General features: G+C 35.6%; 1 protein-coding gene across 1 annotated transcript in view; it reads left to right on the top strand.

Moving 5' to 3' along the window:
- Positions 1-8,220: 8,220 nt before the first annotated feature.
- Positions 8,221-9,947, top strand: part of LOC145936301 (uncharacterized) — a 137,377-nt gene continuing 135,650 nt past the window's right edge. The window contains exon 1 of the mRNA XM_083038388.1: positions 8,221-9,167. The gene's annotated coding sequence lies outside the window, so the exon portion shown is untranslated. The remainder of the gene's footprint in view (positions 9,168-9,947) is intronic.

The raw sequence follows: 9,947 nt of genomic DNA, 5'->3' as shown, positions 1-9,947 counted from the left end.
TTAGGCAACGTACATTGCAACGTAACGCGAATATGCTTTGGAAAAAATTCGATGCATTTTCGTCATATCACATCTCTACGGGAGAAAAACTGTTAATATATATTTTTCGCTGGTTTATCCGATAAATTTTTCTTGTAAAATATCTTTGTCAATCTATGTTTCGTCGATGACTGTACAATTCAGCAGAACGCCAGATATGATAAATCTTTTTGTTTTGTTTATACTTTATGTGCTATTCTACAGGTCACGCGTGATTACATCATACATACGTCATTGGAATAGATGTATGATTGAATGATGGAATTGTGTATGTGTGTGTGATACGATAACTAGAATAGAGTCTTTCCTTATATAATATATAAATTAATAAAAATATATAAATTTTTTAGCGATAGAGAAGCTACAGTAACAAGATTCTTCTCATTCGTCGTTTTTTAAATACATTATTAATACGATCAATTGAAGTTTTGCACTCTCAAAGTTTATGCTATAAAAATAGCAGAAAAAGTGAGTCACGTGAATACGTTTGAATAACATATTGACACAACAAGCCTTGCACGTTGAATCTCATTGCATCTAAATCTAATGAAAGATGTATCGGGTGCGTTGAACCTTCTTATTTTGCATTCTCTATATTTTGTACGATGTAACGCGTCGCGTTATATATATATACACGCGTCTCTTTCTCAGGGTAAAACCAATTCAATTAACTTGTCCACTTCGACGTCGTGCGCACAGAGGTATCAGAAGCGTCCCTTTCGGAAAGCCGCTTCGCGTCTTCGTCTTTGCCTCTGCGACTGCCGGGCGCACTTTGGCGACCGAGTACACGTCGTCACCAAATGGAATAATAAATCACTCTCTTAACGGCGAAATATCGCGCAGACGGTCGAGATTTTATGCAACCAGTCTGCAGAATGCATATACTCCGATGCATTAATAGCAATCTCGTTGCATTCATATCCAGCTGACTTAATGGGACGTACGAAGAGAGGGAAGAGGGAAATGGAAAAGAGGGGGTGAGAGAGAGAGAGAGAGAGAGAGATGGGGGAGGGAATAGAGGGAATAAAGGCGAGAGAGGAAAAGCGGAATACGAGCGAACTAAACCGTGATAGAGAATTCAACGACAGTGAGCAAAGGGGTGGTAAAGGGTAAAGGTACTAGAACGAGAGAGAGACATAGGGGAGGACAGTGAGGTGAAGGGGAGGATGCAGAAGGGAAACAGCGACAGAGAGACAGAGAAGGAGAGAGAGAGAATTCAATTCCACGGTCGATTATGCAGCCAGTCTGCCGGATTACTGCCGGTACGCGTTTCCGTTTTGCGCCGATGAAGGGATTACCTTGCGTGTATAACTATGTACTTCGTGCGGGTAGATATGCACGCGGACGCGCGTGCACGTGCATGCGAGACACCGCGTAACATGCGTAGCAATTTATGCGACATATATATATATATATATATATATTATATATATATATTTAAATACACGCGTATATGCACTATATGTATATTATATAACGAAAAAGCCATCCACCCCTTCCCGGATGATACTGAGCAAAGTAGGAAACTCGCGATAATTAAATCGGGATATGACAAAGAAATTTTTCAGATGCACTGTTAATTCAATTGGAGAAGCTGAAAGAATAGAAGATAGTTTTTCAATAAAATTATTGATAAAAATTAATTTGTCACGAGTATATAAAAAAAAACTTATATGAGAAGGAAGTTTGTCTTTAGTTTCGTTTTATCAACGATATAAACAATAAGTTAAAATTAAGTAATAAAATAATATTGTTGAAACCCCTGATATAAACGTTGTATATTGTAAGAAAAACTTTTGTTACTATGTCTCGAGTGCAACATAATATAAAGAAAATATATGAGTAGAAAATAATGAGAAAAACACTACGAAACAGAGACACAATTCTAGAACGTCAAGACGAGATCCTAGCTGATACAACTGACTTTATCGAATGAAACTACAACGAGTAGTATATGAAAAAGTAACATACTTATATGAGAAAAAAGTTTGTCTAATTTCATTCTGTTCCAACGGCATAATAAATTAAAATTAAGTAGCAAAATAATATTGTTAGAACCTGATATAAGCATTGAATATTGTGAGAAAAATTTCTGTCACCATCTCGTCGAGCGCGACATAAATATTATTTGCAAAAAAAATCTAATAAAGAAAATTTACGCGAGCAAAAATAAAGACACTAATACGAAACAGAGACGCAATTCTGGAACGTCAAGGAGAGATCTCGCGTTTAAAGCGAGTTCTTTCACCGCAAAAATGGTGACCGCGTTCCGGTCGACGCAATATTTCTAGTCGTGGCGAAACCGCGCGCGAGACATATATTCTCGCTACGGAACGTTTATTAACGCTTTTTCTACTTGTTAATTCCAAGTAGCGAAATTGGAGCGCTCCATTTGCACTGAATCAACGTCACCGTCGCACCCGGGCGATCTTTCGCCGCCGAATCACCGGTGTTCGACGCGATAACTTTCGCGACACTCGCGACCGACGAGCGGAACAATGGGCCGGCAAAGTCGAAGTCAATTCATTCGCGCTAAACCTAGAGAGAGCGTCCCTTTTATTTTATCCCGAAATTCCTGTCGGCAAACGCATCTCTCTCTCTTTCTCTCTCTCCGCGAATTTCCCGCGAGAGTAACGGCTAGAAACGCGCGACAATCAGTCGCCCCACGATTTACGACGCGCAATAAACCTTTCGCCGCGATCGCCTCTTATTATAAGCGCCCTCGTTCCGGCAGTTTGCACGACGTATTGGAAAAAATATATCTACACGAGGTTGAAAAATAGGATTTAAAACCAATAGCATGGAGAGAGAGAGAGGACATGACGCTCGGGAACATGACGCGGTCGTAAAAGTAACGCAAGACTTTATAGCTGAATAATAAGACAAAGGAAAATACTCTCTATAAAATATCAAGATATTAATCTGCGAGATGAGTCTGTGATATTTTTGAAATCGTAATTGTAATAGATATTTTAGGCTTTTTTTATATTTCTTATTTCAAAAAATAGGAACCTTTATTTCATTTCGAATTCCTTCTTACAATTAGATAAAAAAAGTATCTTCACGATTAATACATATACAAGATATTTCTGACAACTAGAGTAATGTTATTTTATAAGTAAAGATAGAAAAAAATGATAAAAGAAAATATTGCAGTACTGAGGACTAACTTCCTATAACACCACTTTTGTTGCAGATGCAAACCTTTTTTTAAAATGATTGTACTTTTTTTATATGCAGAATAATGAAAAGAATTGATTTATTAAAAAAAGTATAACTACATTTAAAAAATAAAGTGCAATTGCAACGAGCAGGTGCATTGTTGCATATGAAACAAAAGTAATGTTATAGGAAGTTAGTCCTCAATATGTCATGCAATATTTTTCTCTATTATTTTTTTCTACCTTCTCCCTTACAAAACAGCAGTATTCCGCCCCAGCTGTCAGAAATAACCTGTATATTCACTATTCTTGAGGAAGATTTATAAAATCGGCCGTAATGCATTTTTGTTACTTTAAATAGGATATTCCCTTGAAATTTCTGAACACTTTCTCGACATTCTGTAGATATACTATACGTTGCACAACCAGAACGTCCGCATCTCTCTTCTTTTTTCTCTCGCCTTGCGTGGCGATAACCGCAAAAGTTATCATTGTTCAACTGGCAAGCGGTCGAAAAAAGAAAAAAAAGAATTTATTTTTGCGAGAGAAGGTCGCAAGGGAGATTTCATCCGGTTTCGCCCGAGTGCAGCTGTACTCTCTACTTGGGCCCCCTTTTTTACTCTTTGCCATCGATTTCGAGCGTTCTCGCATCATTGCGCACTCTCGTATATATCGTTGTCGTGACGTCGCTACATACATGCAATTTAAATGGCAATTAGTAACGCGTTTCAATACATCCCGATTATTGCGCGAACGTTGTTACGCGAATATTTAATTATATATACATTATAATTAAATTAAATTTGTATCGCGCACACGATAGCGAGATACCAGAGGTACATGATTCATGTAATACGTTCTGAAGTTAATTAATGCCAGTGTGTTAGCGATGCTTCCGAGCACGTGTACCTTTGTATGATTAAGTAATGTCAAATAATATCCACTTTCTATACATTTCGACTTTTAATTAACTGACCACAGGTATGTATGTATGTGGATTTCATTAGGATTATACATGAGAAAAAGAACTTGTGTTTCACATAATGATCATTGCGATCAATAACTATATCTGAAAATTTCTAATTAATATGATTGCATCAATTATCGGTATTTTATATTAAACAGCAAATACATGTATGAATTTGTAATTATATATTGTCCTTTTATATATTTTCCTTCTGAGTTTTCGAATTATATTTTTCATGTGTTTCTCTGTTATAACGTGTATATTTTCTCTCTTTACGTTCTCATTTATTTTTATTTATTTTATCGGTATTTCAACTGATTAAAGTATGAATAATATTCGAAATATGTTTGATAACACAAGAATTTCCAGAGCTCAGTACATATAAATTCGGTCAAAATAATAAATAAAATTACATAAACAAATATTAATTAATACAACAGTAAACATTTTACTAATTGCAAAAGTAATGTAAATATATTATACTAATACTGCTTGCGATTGTTAAAAGATTAATAGATAAGTCTTTATCTATTAAAGTAAATATATGTATAATATTATTTTAATCTTCAAGTATTGAAAATATAATATTGCGATATTTATAAGAACTTAATTAGATACTATCTATAAATGACTTTGATTTCGCAAAAACTGTTGTGTCAATTTCGATAAAATCATAAAAATTTTTAAATTGCCAATGTTTTCTATCAATTACTTAATATCAATTTTTATATCTTTCATAAACGATTATCATTTGATAATAGAATTCTAATAGCTTTACGAAATAAGTTTGAGTATGATATAAATTCACATGTGATTATTAAATTTGATGATTTTTAATATGCAATCTAGGCTACATTCTGTGAGCACAAAGTATTAATAATTAGCTTCTCCAAATATTATACGAACGAAGATTTCGTTCCTTCGCGATTAGCAACATATATCTCAGCGATTCTCCGCGAATAGAGAGACGGTACGTTTAATCGGCCGAGTTAATCCCTTCTTGCAAATTAACTCGGAGTAATCGTATCGCAAACGGGAGACGTAAAGACCCTTTTCTCTGCGAGTTCGAGAACGGGGAGGAGGTGGTAAGGTTATTTGACGATGCTCGCCTATCGTTAACCCTTAAGAGAGCCGCGGGATTTCGTGTTTCAACATTATGATACGCCACAAGCACTTCTGATATTCTTCCGATCTTCTCATGCGCCCCCGAGGAAGAATGGGCAAAAAATTAAATTGCTGGCGGCAAATGGAATCCGACCGTCGGAACGGCGCGCTTTATCGCGTTTCTGAAAATTTATCGTCGTAAAATAGCCCCAACGGATATCTCTGTCGGTCGCATTGCGGGCTGAAAAATCGGCAATTGTTATTATTGGCCGTACTATTGTCAGACGCTCGTTTTATGCTCGAGACTCTTTTTTGGCACTCTATATCGCATTTCGCGATTTTTATTACGCATACGACCTTGTCGCTTAAAATATAACATTAAAACGACCAGAAATATTCGATACATAGTTTTCATATGCATTCAAATTTTTGTTACATTTTTATTTTATTTTGATATTTTTGTTCTGTTTTATGTTTTTTTTTTTTCATATATTTACATGTTAATATATGAAAAAAAAAAAACATAAAACAGAACAAAAATATCAAAATAAAATAAAAATGTAACAAAAATTTTAGTCTAAATTATAATTTAATTTAAATTTAATTTATAAAATTAAAAAATTAAGAATGTTGCAATAATTTTATAAAATTTGAAAAGATATTTTGACGATGGAGAGAATAAGATATTCAGTTTTTAAGAAAGAGAAGGAAACTATAAATTATTAAGAAAATGTATATATCCCTGAAGAGAGAGATAATGTATAATGTATGACCCGACCAAATGTTTAATAACTGCTTTCAATAATACTTTTCTACGTTTTTTAATTATATAATTATCGTCTAATGGGGCGGTAAACTTCTTCTTATTATATTTAATTGTTGTAAATATCCTAGTATCAAGTAAATGACACTTTTAACGTAATTAGCAGGAAATTCCACCGGCAAATATTATTCTTTTTTATAGCGGCCATTTAAACTTAAGAAAAATTCATTGCAGCGAATGGCAAAAACTTGTTTGCAAAGAAGCCTCTTATCTCTAACAAAGTACCTCTGGGAAAACTTAGCCTGCTAGCAGTATTCGAATTTAGTTCCTCTCTCTCTCTCTCTCTTTCTTTCTTTCTGAAAGATACGTAAATTAAAATTAATAGGAGCTGTCTTTATTGGTAACCTAAGAAGCAGAGGTATCCGAGCGTACAGGGAAATTTTGATGCTGAAGATATTTAGCATCACAATTATATCACAAATTATCTATTACAAGAAAATTCTATATTTCAGAAACCCTTTCAAAAATTGGATTCGAAAGTCGAGATTTAAATATTGAGAAAATGTAAATTAAATATTTCAAGTTTATTCGTTCTTTAATAGTGCACACATTTAAGACTGCATTAAAAAAAAATACCATCGTTAAAAAATGATATTCTATGTGACCATATCAACTTTACATTTCAGAGAAATAGGAAAAATGCTTCACATGAAATTATAAAAAATCTTTTCTCAGCATTATTTTGTAGAATAATTAATAACATGCGTACACACTTTAGCGTACACACTTTATATAAACTTTTCTGTATTTACATCTTTGTCCAAAATTTTACATAAAATTTAAACATAAGCTGTACGAAAGAAGCGAAAACCCTCTATTTTTCTCAGGAAAAAAAATCCGCGTACACTCGTGCAATTAGAAAGTAACAACAATTTTAATTACCTTGCAGTAGAATACCCGCAACGCGGTCGACCGGTAACGAATCTCGCCAAGTTGTTCGTACGAGATGGAGGAGGAGGAAGAGGGAGACGGGGGGTGGTCGCTCGAGCAGATAAAAGTGGCCCCCGTTAATAGCACGAGACAATGTAACGCGGGAGGATAATACCAATTAGGCGGCAGGACTAGCCAGTCGGCAGGATAAGGTTATTTATTTGACAAGTTAATTTATTCCGGATAAAAAGAGCTCAGCCGGCGAGACTACTTCGCCTGTACGGTCTTAAATTAAAACCCACCCCCTCAATACGTTCCCCTGATGCAAGAAACATTGCTCCCGTTATCTTGCGCTCGCTATATGTTTCACGAGTGCGCCACTTTAAGCCGCGCTGATGACGTAAAATCCTCTCCTTGCTTCGGCTGCTGTCGATGGATTAATTTGAATATCCTGAACCTTTTGAACACATTTGCACGACTCTTGCAAAGGAAGCGAGCGATATAGCTGGGCTATGTATGGATTGATGGAACTGTCGATATTCTTGTGTGTGCATTCTCTCGCAGTTAATGCGGATTGTTGTTTATTTCATACGCGAAATTAAATGTATAAAGCAGCCTTTCTCCATCAGACTGCTCCTTCATGTTATTCACGTTTGTCGTGCTTCATTTATTGTTAAAGCAACGCGATATCGTATGCACGATTAAAATATTCATACTATACCATTAATCTCTGTCCATTGTTACGCTTTTTGTTATATATTATAATTAGGCTAACACGTGAATATGTGCGTTGGACAAAGTGGGAACGTAAACAAGTGTACGATAAATTATGCAATAATTTTAATAGGAGCAGCTACAAAGATATCCATGTAATATACAAGAAAGATTATTATTATTCTCGTACTATATTCTCTGTATATATTATTATATATTCCATTCCTAAAATGCGTATATACCAACAGCATCACCTTCACCAACCAATCATTGAGTATAGTCATATCGTCTACGTCTATTTTTGCCTCTTTCTTTTTCCTTCTGTCCTTCTTACTCTGTTCTTCTTGCGTTCGTACAATTCATTATACAAACCGATAACGAATATAAGAGGCAGAAACATGAAAATGTTGTCCTTCGTTGTCCTTGGTGCTTTGTAAGCGAGGGAGACGACGAAATGAATAGAAAAAGAGAGAGAAAGAGAAAGAGAGACGGATGATATTGCGGTACCATAGCGGAGAAGCGTGAAATGTGGAGGAGGGATAGACTTGCATCACGCGCGGAGAAACAGACACATGTATACGGCCATGGCGTGATAGTGTCTCGCCGTGGACTGAACTGGACTGAACAGTTCACCTTATTTCACTCGCTCGTCCACGTCAATATTTTACGTCTCCTACGGTTCCTTGGGGCCATTTATCCCATTACACTTCGCACGATTTGCTCCTAAACGCCGCGGGGCGATCAGCTGATGCATGAATGTCAGTGTCAGCTGATGTACGTATGTGTGTATTTGCGCGCGCGATACTTTATACGGGGGTGGACACGCATCGTCGGCATGAAAGCTCGTGCTTGTAAAGTTTTCAAAGACGACTACACTTCTGTCCGCGGATAAACCGAAGGGGATCGACCCTGAGTAGTGTTCATCGACGTAATAAAGCCATCGTGATAAACTCGACGATGTGATTGGCCGCGTCACACGTGTCGCTAATGAATCCAAAGGGCTATTAAGGATGTAATCCAGATGAAATAGTAAAATTCATCAGTGAATTCAGAATCCGAGAGTGACTTGATATCGCGACGACCGCGTTGCGCCGGCGAATATTCGCTCTCTTCGGTGGTTATGTTAGTCGCGGCCTCTCTCACGCAGTGCGCGGATGGCTTTGAAGAATCTCTAGTCGACGCAGAAATCGCTCCGAAGTGTGTTTTCAAGTGTATCGCACGTACGTAATCCACGTTGTTTTTAACAAAGTAAACGACGTGCTTACTACTATATATATACGTGTATGAATGCGCGTGTGTATCCGATATATTCCGTGTGTGACCGACTAAAGTGTCAACGTGAATACGGCCGACGTCACCTGTTGCTGGCAATTAACGAATGCGTCGTGCTCTGATGCCGGCTTTATGAAAAGCGAATCAGATTCTTGGAGCAAGTACGACAATTCAGCTCATTGCTATTCCGACTTTCGTCGTTTCTGTTGTTATACTGGTAAGTCGTCGTAGAAACTTATTGGATTTGACAGGCAAACATTATCTAATCGAGACACATATTATAATTGAAAATAAATTATTTTCTTAAATATTTCCGAATAAATCGATTTCGTAAGAGTAAAAATAAATCTTCAAGAAATGGGAGAAATTTTGAGATTAAAATTTTTTTTTGTTATTTTCAAGGTAGAATATTTCAATCTATTTTAAATTTTACATTGCAAGTAGAAGTTAAATATAGAAAAAAATATGTGCTCTTGGAATGCTGCGTATTGTAACAAAATATACAGAATAGACAAAGAAATATTTTCAATACTATTCGCACAATTGTTCTTAATATTTTTACGTTTCAAAGTGCAGTTAACATGATAATAACAAATCAGTAAATGGCTTTTGCACGCAAATAGTCTCAATGCAAGTTGTTATCTAATCAGTTTATGCAAGTCTTCACTCACACTACGTACCGTCACAGCTCTTATCACGACAAGAACTACTTCATTCTCTTACTTGTCTTACTATATAAAGAAACATTTTCATACATGATCTTTTTGAAATATAAAACTTACAAAAATATTTATCGAAATAATAACATTTTTTCACTATGAGATATAATGCGACGTTCTTAATAAAAAAAATATATCATTTAATATCCGAGAAATTAATTTATTGATACAGTTTTCATATTTATGCGATTAATGTTGTTTTCTGATTAATTCTAATCAATCTCGATTCTCGATATACCGAACTTTTTTAACAATTTAATGCAAAATGATCTCTCTAT

This window comes from Prenolepis imparis, unplaced genomic scaffold (genome assembly GCF_030444845.1).
Source record: "Prenolepis imparis isolate NDT839.2.m4 unplaced genomic scaffold, iyPreImpa1.0 SCAF_5, whole genome shotgun sequence".
NCBI lineage: Eukaryota > Metazoa > Arthropoda > Insecta > Hymenoptera > Formicidae > Prenolepis > Prenolepis imparis.
Note: the sequence above shows the minus strand (reverse complement) of the source record. Positions and strands in the feature narration are given on the sequence as shown.